Here is a 13,730-nt window from a genome sequence, read left to right on the forward strand (position 1 = left end):
GTGCAAGCTTCTTCATCTCCCAGTCTCTACTGCAGCCTACAACCTTCTGAATCTGCTTAGTGTATTCATCTCTTGGTCTCCCTCTACGATTTTTACCCTCCACACTGCCCTCCAGTACTAAATTGGTGATCCCTTGGTGCCTCACAACATGTCCTACCAACCGATCCCTTCTTCTAGTCAAGTTGTGCCAGAAATTTCTCTTATCCCCTATTATATTCAATACCTCCTCATTAGTTATGTGCTCTGCCCATCTAACCTTCAGCATTCTTCTGTAGCACCACATTTCGATAGCTTCTATTCTCTTCTTGTCCAAACTATTTATCGTCCATGTTTGACTTCCAAACATGGCTACACTCCATACAAATACTTACAGAAACGACTTCTTGACACTTAAATCTGTACTCGATCTTCACAAATTTCTCTTCTTCAGAAACGTTTTTCTTGCCATGGCCAATCTACATTTTTATTCTCTTTACTTCGACCATCATCAGTTATTTTGCTCCCCAAATAGCAAAACTCAATTACCAATTTAAGTGTCTCATTTCCTAATCTAATTCCCTCAACATCACCTGACTTAATTCGACTACATTCCATTATCATCATTTTGGTTTTGTTGATGTTCATCTTGTACCCTCCTTTCAAGACATTGTCCATTCCATTCAGCTGCTCTTCCATGACCTTTGCTGTCTCTGACAGAATTACGATGTCATCGATTAACCTCAGAGTTTTTATTTCTTCTCCATGGATTTTAATACCTGCTCCAAACTGTTCTTTTGTTTCCTTTACTGCTTGCTCAATATACAGATTGAATAACATCGGGGAGAGGCTACAACCCTGTCTACTTCCTTCCCAACCACTGCTTCCCTTTCATACCCCTCGACTCTAATAACTGCCATCTGGTTTCTGTACAAATTGTAAATAGCCTTTCGCTCCCTGTATTTTACCCTTGCCACCTTCAGAATTTGAAAGAGAGTATTTCAGTCAACATTGTCAAAAGCTTTCTCTAAGTCTACAAATGCTAGAAACGTAGGTTTGCCTTTCCTTAATCTTTCTTCTAAGATAAGTTGTAAGGTCAATATTGCCTCACATGTTCCAACATTTGTATGGAATCCAAACTGATCTTTCCTGACATCGGGTTCTACCAGTGTTTCCATTCGTCTGTAAAAAATTCGCCTTAGTATTTTGCAGCTGTGACTTATTAAACTGATAGTTCGGTAATTTACACATTTGTCAACACCTGCTTTCTTTGGGATTGGAATTATTATATTCTTCTTGAAGTCTGAGGGTATTTCGCCTGTTTCGTACATATTGCTCACCAGATGGTAGAGTTATGTCAGGACTGGCTCTCCCAAGGCTGTCAGTAGTTCTAATGGAATGTTGTCTACTCCTGGGGCCTTGTTTTGACTTAGGTCTTTCAGTGCTCTGTCAAACTCTTCACGAAGTATCATATCTCCCATTTCATCTTCATCTACATCCTCTTTCATTTCCATAATATTGTCCTCAAGAACATTGCCCCTGTATAGACCCTCTATATACTCCTTCCACCTTTCTGATTTCCCCTCTTTGCTTAGAACTGGGTTTCCATCTTAGCTCTTGATATTCATACAAGTGGTTCTCTTATCTCCAAAGGTCTCTTTAATTTTCCTGTAGGCTGTATCTATCTTACCCCTAGTGAGATAAGCCTCTACATCCTTACATTTGTCCTCTAGCTATCCCTGCTTAGCCATTTTGCACTTCCTGTCGATCTCATTTCTGAGACGTTTGTATTCCTTTTTGCCTGTTTCACTTACTGAATTTTTGTATTTTCTTCTTTCATCAATTAAATTCAGTATCTCCTCTGTTACCCAAGGATTTCTACTAGCCCTCGTCTTTTTACCTACTTGATCCTCTGCTGTCTTCACTATTTCATTCCTCAAAGGTACCCATTCTTCTTCTACTGTATTTCTTTCCCTCATTCCTGTCAATTGTTCCCTTATGCTCTCCCTGAAACTCTGTACAACCTCTAGTTCTTTCAGTTTATCCAGGTCCCATCTCCTTAAATTCCCACCTTTTGCAGTTTCTTCAGTTTTAATCTGCAGTTCATAATCAATAGATTGTGGTCAGAGTACACATCTTCCCCTGGAAATATCTTACAATTTAAAACCTAGTTCCTAAATCTCTGCTTGCCATTATATAATCTATCTGAATCCTTCTAGTATCTCCAGAGTTCTTCCATGTATACAACCTTCTTTCATGATTCTTGAACCAAGTGTTAGCTATGATTAAGTTATGCTCTGTGCAAAATTCTACCAGGCGGCTTCCTCTTTCATTTCTTAGCCCCAATCCATATTCACCTACTACATTTCCTTCTCTTCCTTTTCCTACTGTCGAATTCCAGTCACCCATGACTATTAAATTTTCGTCTCCCTTCACTGCCCGAATAATTTCTTTTATCTTATCATACATTTCATCAATTTCATCATCATCTATAGAACTAGTTGGCATATAAACTTGTACTACTGTAGTATTCGTGGGCTTCTTGGCCACAATAATGCGTCCACTATGCTGTCTGTAGTAGCTTACCTGCACTCCTATTTTTTATTCATTATTAAACCTACTCCTCCATTACCCCTATTTGATTTTGTGTTTATAACCCTGTATTCACCTGACCAGAAGTCTTGTTCCTCCCACCACCGAACTTCACTAATTCCCACTATATCTAACTTTAACCTATCCATTTCTCTTTTTAAATTTTCTAACCTACATGCCCAATTAAGGGATTTGACATTCCACACTCCGATCCATAGAACACCAGTTTTCTTTCTCCTGATAACGACATCCTCTTGAGTAGTCCCCACCAGAGATCCAAATTGGGGACAAGTTTACCTCCAGAATATTTGATCCAAGACGACGCCATCATCATTTAATCATATAGAAAAGCTGCATGCCCTCGGGAAAAATTACGGCTGCAGTTTCCCCTTGCTTTCAGCCGTTCGCAATACCACAACAACAAAGCCCTTTTGGCTAGTGTTACAGCGCCAGTTCAGTCAGTCATCCAGACTGTTGCCCCTGCAACTACTGAAAAGGCTGCTGCCCCTCAGCAGAAACCACATGTTTGTCTGGCCTCTCAACAAATACCCCTCCATTGTGGTTGCACCTACGGTATGGCCATCTGTGTCATTGAGGCACCCAAGCCTCCTCACCTATGGCAAGGACCATGGTTCATTCGGAGGGGGGGAATTAAATACAGGAACAGTATGAACTGTACAGCTTGAGCGCATTTAATTATTTGCCTCTACTAAATTTAAAAAGTGGATTTTTATACATAGTGTTACTGTATTTAATGTATAAAAATCCACTTTTTAAATGTAGTAGAGGCAAATAATTAAATGCGCTCATACTGTACAGTTCATACCTGAACCTCACTGCTTCAATTAATCTTTTGTGATTTAATATAAATTTTAAGAAAATAAATAACGGAATGAAACTAGTTATAACAAATAAGAACAACAAACAATTGGTATCTAACATGAAAACAATGATGAAATGAAATATGGAGATCTGTGCATGGCCCTTTATTGGTAGGAAATGATAAACAACAGACAGATGATGTCAACCATCAAAACTTTCTTCCCAAGAAACCTTGATGGTGCTGTGGTGTGAGGTGACAGGATGGGATAGCCGATGTGGATGCCGCTATTTGAAGTGCTTTGCAGAATGTTTTGATGGGATGGGATGTGATGTGATATGACAGTCAGTGTGAAGTTGCCTACAGTTACCTTGTCGATTCTTTTAAATTATTAATTATTATGTTATACTATGAGTATGATGTTATCTAATATTGTAATGGCCTAATGTCAATGAAATTATTATTATTATTATTCATATGAATCAGTATCTATGGTAGAAGCTATGTAGACTCAATTCTTATCTATCATAATCTTTTCTGTGGATCAAAAGTACAAAACACAAACAAAATTTCAAATTACAGTAAATAGCTCTATAAATAACAATAAAATTAATATTCATGCCAACTGTACTGAATTATTTAAACACTTGGTATCCTTACTGCACTAAGTAAATACGTCTACCAAACTGTTGTAGATATTAGGGAAAACATTAGTATTTTTCTAATAGTTGTATACATAATTAAGGAGAAAAAGCCAGTCTTAACTTACTTTTTCTGATGGAAAAACAAAAAAACCCCAAAACAACATTTTCTATGAGGGTATAAAATTACACAAATAACGTTTTTGCTCAAGATCAAATACTAATATTGTGTGGTGGCAACTCATACCAAATGTGTAATTATCATATTATCAGTAGGTAACCCACATAAATTAGTGGACCCCAGTAGAGTAGCTACAGTATGGGCACGATAATTTGGACACTAGCCTGAAAGTACTGCTGAGAATTTTGCACTTACTTCTTTTGTTGATCAATTAAAGTATTTTTGCTCAAATTTCTTTGCTGTTACCTTCCTTGTACCTTGTACGTTGTCTCTCCAACTTTTGTGATTGATATTTTTAGGTATATCCATCCCTCTTCAGTTTTATTGCATACTGTGGTTTTCGCTATTGCTGCAGAGAACTTCAAACTTACATCATCATTCCTCAGGACTACAGTATCCCATTTCCTACTATGCTGACTCTTCCTCATGATTCTTCTTATCCTACCCTGCATCATTATTAAATCACTGTCTGAAATTGTATCTGCTCCTGGGTACACCTTACAGTCTAATATCTGATTTCAGATTCTCTATCTGACCTTCTCCACTTGTGACTTTTGAACAGTGTATTCGCTGTTACCACCTGAAGTTAACTGCTGAACTTAAGTAGTGTTTCCCCTCTCTCATTCCTACTACTATAATCTACTTAACCTTGTCTCTGTTCCGTCCCCAACCTCGAATTTCCATTCATACATGATTATTAGATATTTGTCTCCATTAAGTACTGAATTACAGCTACAATATCCTCAGATACTTCCTCTCTCTCTTCATCTTCAGCCTGTGACTTGAACAAGTATACTCGAACAAATGTTGATGGCGTATGTTTGCTGCCAATTCTTATCAGAATAATCCTGTCACTAAATTGTCAAAAAGAACTTGCTCTCTGCACTACATTCCCATGCGTGGTGAATCCTAATTCGATTATACCAATTTCTGATGTGGAAGGTGTTACCCTATATTCATCTGAATATAAATCTCTATTTTCTTTCCATTTCACTTCACTGATCCACACTATATCTAATATTAGGCTTTGCATTTTGCTTTTCAGATTTTCTAGCTTCCCAAAGACATCCAGACTACTGACATTCCTTCTGGCAATGGAAAGATCATTGTGGCACTTTTTCACATTAAAGCCATATATCCTGTGGGTACACATTGTGTGTTTATAATATACAAAGTGTACATAAAGTCTGCGAACGCTATGCTTTCAATTATTTATTGCACAAGGATCAAACATTGTACAGTTATCATACATATGTCATTTTGAAGAGAAACTCTGAAAGTTTTTTTCGTGTATACCGCCATAGCGTATTGTGTTGGGAAAAGAGAAGCGCATGTCCCAGTGTGAGTGAAGTGAGTGTGGAACACGTACGAGAGACGTTCATGAGGAGTCCAAAGAAATCGGTGTGACGTGCATCCTGTGAACTTGAAATGGCTCCAATGACAGTGTGGAAAGTCCTGTGACAGAAGCTGTCTATGAAACCATTCAAATTGGAGCTAGTGCAGAAGCTCAATGACGATGACAAAGTTTTGTTCACAGTTGCAACAACTGAATGAGGATGGGGATGGCATTTGCTGATCGCTTAATTTTTGGCGATGAAGCCACTTTTCACACTTATGGAAAAGTGAACAAGCATAATTGTCGAATCTGGGGTACAAGGCATCCACACGAATGCACTGAATTTGGCGTGATTCTCCAAAGGTACATGTTTTTTGTGGCTTGTCACATCGAAAACTGTATGGGTCATTCTTCTTTGCCCAGAGCACTGTCGCTAGATATTCCTAGTTGGACATGTTGCAGCAATGGCTGATGCCACAAATGCAATCGTACTCTCCATTCATCTTTCAGCTGGATGGCGCCTCACCTCATATTCATTGTGAAGTTCGTGGGTACCTGAACACAAAGCTGTGCATTGATGGATCATCCGTGCTACAGAAGGGGACAGTTATTTCATGAACTCGCCTCCCCGATCACTTGATTTCATTCCGTTTGACTTTTTTCTGTGGGGACACATTTAAGATCTGGTCTATGTACCACCTCTACTTTGTGATGTAGCAGAGCTCCGGGAGAGAGTACACGAGAAAACTCCCACAGTCGACGATGGCATACTGGAACGTTTATGGCAAGAATTAGATTACCTCATTACGCTTGCCGGGTCACTCATGGTTCATATATCAAATGTTTGAAAGTTCCTCTTCAAAATGCAATATGTATGACATCTGTACAATATTTAGTTCTTGTGCAACAACTAATTGAAAGTGTTACCAGACTTTATGTACAGCCTGTATGACATTACTTAGTAGGTGAAAAAAATTTTGTGAAAAGAAGGTCATTTTCAAAATTTATAAGAAGAAGCACATATTTATTAGCAAATTATAATTGAGATCTTACATGAAAAACACAGTGGAATCACTGACAATGTCGTAGAAGCATTACAGGAATAGAAGAAAGTGGACCTTTACAAGCTTTCCTACATACCTTTATGAGACGGTCTCTTCTCCTGCTCTGAGGAAACAGTTGTGAGCTGTACAAACTGGTTGATTTCTATGAGAAAAAGAAACAGTATTTTGCTTAGTTTACGTGCAAAACATACAATATAAAATATACAGGTGTTAGCGAGTTAGTTAATCGTCAAATATTTCAATACAAGCCAGTTCTGAACCAAAAAAGCTTAGCAACATTAATGCCCAATTCACCTCCATTACAGCAAACACATCAACAGATATTGAAAGCAGTCGTGATATAACAGATCTTACAAGGTTCGAAAGAAACTAAAACATAAAAAGTCTAACTATAAAATTTTTATGGACATTGGACTAGGTGAGTGCATCATCGAAATAATATACAGTGCTTCTCAAGATAGAGAACTCACCAAAGCCTCATAGTATCACACAAAATTAACATTTCAATTAATAATACATAATTTCATTATATATATATATATATATATATATATATATATATATATATATATATATATATATATATATATATAACTTTTTCCTTATAAGTCCATCTACCAACTTCTTTGTTATTCTGTTAATTTATGACAAGTATCATCATAGGTGTGACAATGTATGGAATTGTCACTGTGAGCACAAATGTAACTATGCTAGCCGACTGTGGCTTGATTACAGGCGAGGAGCTGAATCCTGGAAGTGAGAACAAATGTCTAGAGAAATGCAAAAGACTAAGGTTTGGTCTATGGGTGTTGAAATCAGTGCTAGAACTGCCTAGCCAAGCCTATTGATACCAGCAAGTGGTCGCCTGGTTCTATGGCTCTGCCCATTCCACAGTTCACACTCTCCCTCCATGGCAGCATTCTGTACTATATTATCCTGCGATACACATACCAGCTTCTATGAATTAAACTCGACAATCACTGTAGGGATACTAAAGCACATCCATGTGGAAAAGGCCATGTGAGGCCGAAAATGACCAGGTTTATGCCATGAACACCAATGCAAAATCGGAGAGGACATGAGATTCCTTGTCAGCAGATTAACCACTGAAGAAAACAATGCCAACACGGCTTGATCCGCTGGAGGGCTGGCAGGCTGTGGAGACTGGGATAACGTCTGGTCCACCACATGACTGGGGCGAGGACTTCACCACTGGTTAGTAGGAAAAAGAGGACACATGCTCATGCTCATACTCCACAGGCCCCACAGTGGGAGGTGCAGGAGCTAGCCACACTGGTGCCCTGTTCGGTGGTTGAAAGCAGAATAGAACAGGTCGTGACAGGGGCAGCAGCAGAGAGCATGGTGCTCAGGTTGGGAGCCTCCCACTGGAAGAACTCCATGACAGACCCTGGCTGGCTTGGTGATGGCAGTGTCGAAGGTCCAACAGGTTATGGCTGCAACTGAATTATGGATAACATGCTCCCAACCAACATTCACCACAAACAGCTGCCAACATTTGAGACCCACCACTATGCCAGACAGCCAAGCTTGTTCCCAGCTGAAAGACTGGTCCCAAACGGCGCCCTTAAGAAGGAAACATGGCAGACCATGACAGAGTGAGGTGTGCAACTCAGGCTTCAAGAAATCCAAATGACTCTGTACTTGGTGCCCATACGAATATTCCATTCGACTACACCCATTAACCAGTGTCAGCTGTTACAAAGCCAGGAAACTCGTTAGGGTACCATTGTGAAATGAGGCTGACACAGACTTTTTCATTAGAGCCGTGAACATACGGAAAAAGTGCTCCACCTCCAGGTTAGACGCTAAGTGAAATGGAGTGGTACTCAGATGCTAGAAACCACTGCAAATGCAAAAGTTTTCAAACTTCTACAAAACAAATTTCCAACTGTTATCAGATTGTAACGATTCGCCAAGGTCTTCATACAAGCCACGCCTCTGTTTTTGTAAGCTGCAGAGACAGGGAACTGCCCTATAAAAGAAATACACTCTTTACTATAAAACACATCTTGATGGAATGACTGTTGTAAGGTAGGGCAGCACAAGAATCTGTATGTATCTAAGTTAATTAGGCTGACTGACACTCCTGTATCTACCAGAAACTCAGTCGAGCACCCATTCACTATCAACGATAGCAGAATACGCTGGGGCAAAGCTTGCAGAGCATTATAGACAACCTCTGAATCCAGAGAAAGTATTGAAGTACTGACTACTGCCTCACAGCTCACCAAATGTAGAAACTGTTGCTAAACGGCCTATTTTGCGGCAGACCCAGCACATGAACTTTGCAAATAGGAAATCCTGTTGCACATGCACTACATGACAATTGGGGTAGGACCACCAGTTTGGCCACTGAGTGGAATTTGATCAACACAGAGCACGAAAAACGGCCCTAGTCGGGATTATGATGCTTCAAATGATGCGTACCAAACAAGCCTGACACGGGTGAAGATCGGCATGCCGTGCCGTCAGTGCACTCACATCATTAAGGCGTCAACACACAGTAGTTCAGCAGAAGGCATGGCCGCCTGGATCACCCCATGTGGCATCAGGACTGTGTACCATGAATGTCTGACTTCGTCACCTGCTGGTTGCTAGAAAGTACTTCCACTGCCATTTCCATAATATCATGTACTTCAGCAGTCAGTGATTTTGGGTAGAGAAGTGGCGTAGAAGGTCAATGGCCCAGTTTGAACCTCAGAGACAGTTGTTAACCAGATAATCACATCCATAATTAGTGAGTCTACATACGAAGTAGCACACTGGGGACAGTAAAAACCATACTTGTGCAAGAGGCCTTGCAGGTTGGTAATCCATGCTGCATATGACTGCCAGATGACTGTGGTACTTGTTACACTTTAACTGTCACCATATAGGTTCGATGACCAAAATACTGCGTCAGCAACTAACACAGTTCATCAAAGGTAAATTTCTCAGTGTTAATAAAGGGTTTCAGATTCTGAATAATTTCATATAAAATCAAGCTACTAGACAACAAGGCCAATTATGAAGTGAATCGACGATATGCCATATCTGGCAGTAAAGCAAGAAGTCTTACAAAAAATTCTAATTTTTTGCATATAAATATTGGAAAAGGAACTAATTTTCAGTTACTGGTACTGCACATCGCCTGGGGAAGTATAAATAAAAAAGAGAACATTCTCCAGAGAATATTTTCAGAGCAAAAGAACATTCTCTGAGAAGGTTCGCAGTTTCATACCAATAAAAAATTCGATGCATATTCTTTTCTCACTACTTCCCCTCCTTCTTGAAAAGGTTGTTGGCATGTGTCATCTGCCGTGTCCGGCACAGAATGCATGCATAATGTTACATTTCATTCAGCTCACTCAAATACACAAACTATTCATTGCTCAAATATGGAACTGGCATCAGTGTATAATGGTAGAGTTGCAACAAATCATTAAGACGATTATGGACAGCTTAGGAAAATGCATTTTCATGCGATGTTTCCGACTTTTCTACGTGCAGGAATCTTTTTTGTTATTAAAGTTATGAGAACATATTATGCAAACTAAATCTTAAGATTAAATGAAATTTTCATCTACTCCAAACTGGAACTCTGACAGAGCTTTTAGCATGAGATAATTTGAGATGCATAATGGTCTGTTCTCATGTCAAGCACGTAAGCAGTCGCCTATACAGTTCATTACAAGAGCAGATTGCTAGGTTTGTAGTAAAACAGTTATTAATTTTTCTGATTTGCCTAGTTATTTGTAACATGACAAGATAAAAGATTTATTCTGTGACAATGCATCATAATGAATATTTGGAAATGTCAGTGACACAGTTGTTTGACGTATACCTAAGTCTTCTTGTACATCAGTCTGAAAAAACATGTGAGTGCTAAGCAGTAACAATAATATTTTCATTTTGCACTTCATTTGAAAGATCTCCTATCTTCCTTCATGATTATCTGGAAGGAAGTTCCCAGGCAAATAATGTTTTTATTGTTAAACCCATATAAATCCCTACAGTTCCTATTTCAGTATTTCTTTAGGCTACATATACCCTCTTCACCTTCAGAGCAACGTAACTTCCGCCATTACAACTAAAAAGTTGGTAGGACTTTGATTTTGGTCATGAAACAAATTGTATCACTTTTCCTAAGAGGACTTTTTGGCAGTTACATAATTATGAGGGTGTAAAAACGTATGCACTAGTCTGTTAATTTATTGTTCTAATAGCGAGTTACATTTATCTGTCCTCAATACAACACTTAATGTTGTTGACATTTGAACACTGATTGTTTTTTATATGGGCTTCATTTCTTACCTTGCTTTATATGTATCTATAACTTTTCATTTTTTACTAGATTTTGATGTGTTCATCACAAAGTTGAAACTCATTTGTGCTGTACTCTAGAACACAATTCAGACATTGTTTACTTCTAAACAGAAGAAACTAGTCAAAAATTCAAAATAGTGTATTATACTATGGAATAAAATTGTAAAATAGACTGCCACAAGAAATAAAAGGTGCAAATGATCAAACAAAACCTTTAACCAAAACCTAAAAAAAATCAGTAAATAATAGCTACTATACTGTAAATGAATATTTAAAATAAATATAGATTTAACTTAATGTTCATGAACATCATACTGTGTAACAATTTATGATATGATTATGAAAGTAGAACTAAGTGTAGGAGCTATAAATACTGTAAGAGGAATGTTTATTTTAATAAGAAATCTTGTACAAACGCTGGAAACATCCATACAAATGTCTATTGTTCTATGGATGAATAAATACATTAATAAATATGCCTAGTTAATGTCGATTTCTGCTTTCCACTGTTTCTCATTGTATTCTATTTGCTTTGCTAACACTGCTATTCAGTTGCCTGTTAATACCTCACTTTTATTAACGCAACTCGTCCTGTCGGTTTCTAATATCCTGTTATGTTATTTTCCAACCTGAGCCTGACTGATGTTTTTGTGTCAATGAATGTACGAATAGCTGCATTCCTAATGTTTATACTTTTGTAATATATAAGGTGTATTTGTTCAAATTCTGTAAGTACTATAGTGAACTGTCATATCTATTTTATTTTTGTGATTGTAGTAATATTTTTGTGTGGTTACCATATCAAGCTAAGATCTCGTGGGGACACTCTGAGGTGGGGCTGTAGATATGAAGTAAAAAAATTATTTAATATAATTATTTTTTTTAGAAACTGTTACATGGAATATGTTGCAGCAGAAGTAGTTGGAACACCACGAGTTTCAGAAGATTTCACTTTTCTTTAGAAATTATTTTTCCTTTCTACATATTTATAAATTCCCATGCAAGTCAGCTTGTGGTTAAACCTGCACTGTAAGATTGGTCCTGGGTGTAGGCTGCTTTGCAGTGACTTTGAGGCCATGATACATTGTTGCATCCAGTTTTATGGTACAGTCAAGAGAACTGAAGGACTGATGACACTTGGCAACTTTATAACCTGTTATTAGTTCTGCAGCAGAAACAAGCAGTTCCTCCTGGGTATCTTCTTTAATCATGAAGATAGAAATGGGCTTGATGCCTTTGCTACTGCGAATCTGTTTGTATGATTCTTTGTAGAAATGTGATGCCTCACATCTGTCTTACCTCCATGAGCTACTTTGATGAAACAGCTACAAATCTTACAGACTACTTCCTGATCTGTACGACTTTTCTTGACGAAAGACCACTCTTTTGTGTAATCACCCGAAAAGTGAAACTAACTCTTTCCTTCCTACAGCATTTTCGTAGGTTATTGTAAGTTTATTAGATGGCAAACAGTGGACAATAGCACTTTAGTCATCGAAGTACACATAACTATACGCTTCACGCCCTGTATACCGCAGTAAACACTTAAAATATTACTAAATTGCCCTCATTGTTCATATTACGTTTTGAAAGAACTGTCTGATCACTATTCAAATGGGAACTGCCCGATTTTTCTGCATGGTGCCGCTTAAATAGTTCCAGCCCCATATTACGGGAGAAGTCTGATATTTTCTCGAATGATTGCGCTGTATCTAGGAGGTGCTTGCATCGTTGATACAGGTTACACATCATGCAACGTCGTCTGTGAAATGACCTTGTCAACATAAACTTGTTGACATAAATAAAACTAACTGAGGCTGCATTCACATGTCACGCTAACAGATGGCATTACTCTGGTACCTGAGCCAAGCTCATGAAAGTATTTTGCAAAATCGGGACAATATTGAGTCTTCTCACGATGTCAGGACAAGAAACTTCATAATCCTGACAGTCTTGATATATTGGGATGGATGGCAACCCTATATTCATAATATATGTTCCAGTTTCGTTGATAAAACCAGATGATGAAAAATCCTGGCATACTAAAACTATGTACCAGACCGAGACTCAAATTAGGGAACTTTACCTTTCATGGGAAAGTTCTCTACTAGCTGAGCTACCCAAGCAGACTCACGATCCATCCTCACAGCTGTGGCTAGGCCATGTCTCCGCAATTCCTTTCTTCCACGAGTGCTAGTTCTGCAAGGTATGCAGGAGAGCTTCTGTGATGTTAGAAGGTAGGAAACGAGGTATTGGAGGAAGTGAAGCTGTGAGGACAGCGTGAATCACTTCTGCATTATGATCACATATCTACAAGTCAAAAAACATTTGATCAATTAAGTTTCAGAGGTCTTTCCTAGTCTAGAGTATTTATGGGATGGTGGGTGGTAAACGATGTGAATATAACAAGTTAGTCAGTTAAGATACAGTTTGAAAGGTTGTTTTAAAGTTTATTTTGAAATCCCAAACTACAATAATATTTTCTTTGAAATTCCTTAATTCACTAAAGAGTCTTACCACACTGTCCAAAAAGGGCATAAAATTACGTGATGAGGATCAGTATATACACATATTGGTTCTCAAAGTTTGCAAATACAACATTCAGACACTTTTTCAATGTTGTTGATGTTATTGAAGTAATTTCTTTGAATTAAATTCCTTGATTGATATATGTGCATGGTCCTCTGCCTATAAAAGACTCTCTACGGAACCTACTAACAATATCAAGTCCTAGCAGTACAAACTTGGTTTTCCTTTAATCATTGTGCACCCATGCATGAAACTGAAATACCCT

This window comes from Schistocerca gregaria, chromosome 4 (genome assembly GCF_023897955.1).
Source record: "Schistocerca gregaria isolate iqSchGreg1 chromosome 4, iqSchGreg1.2, whole genome shotgun sequence".
NCBI classification, from domain to species: Eukaryota; Metazoa; Arthropoda; class Insecta; order Orthoptera; family Acrididae; genus Schistocerca; species Schistocerca gregaria.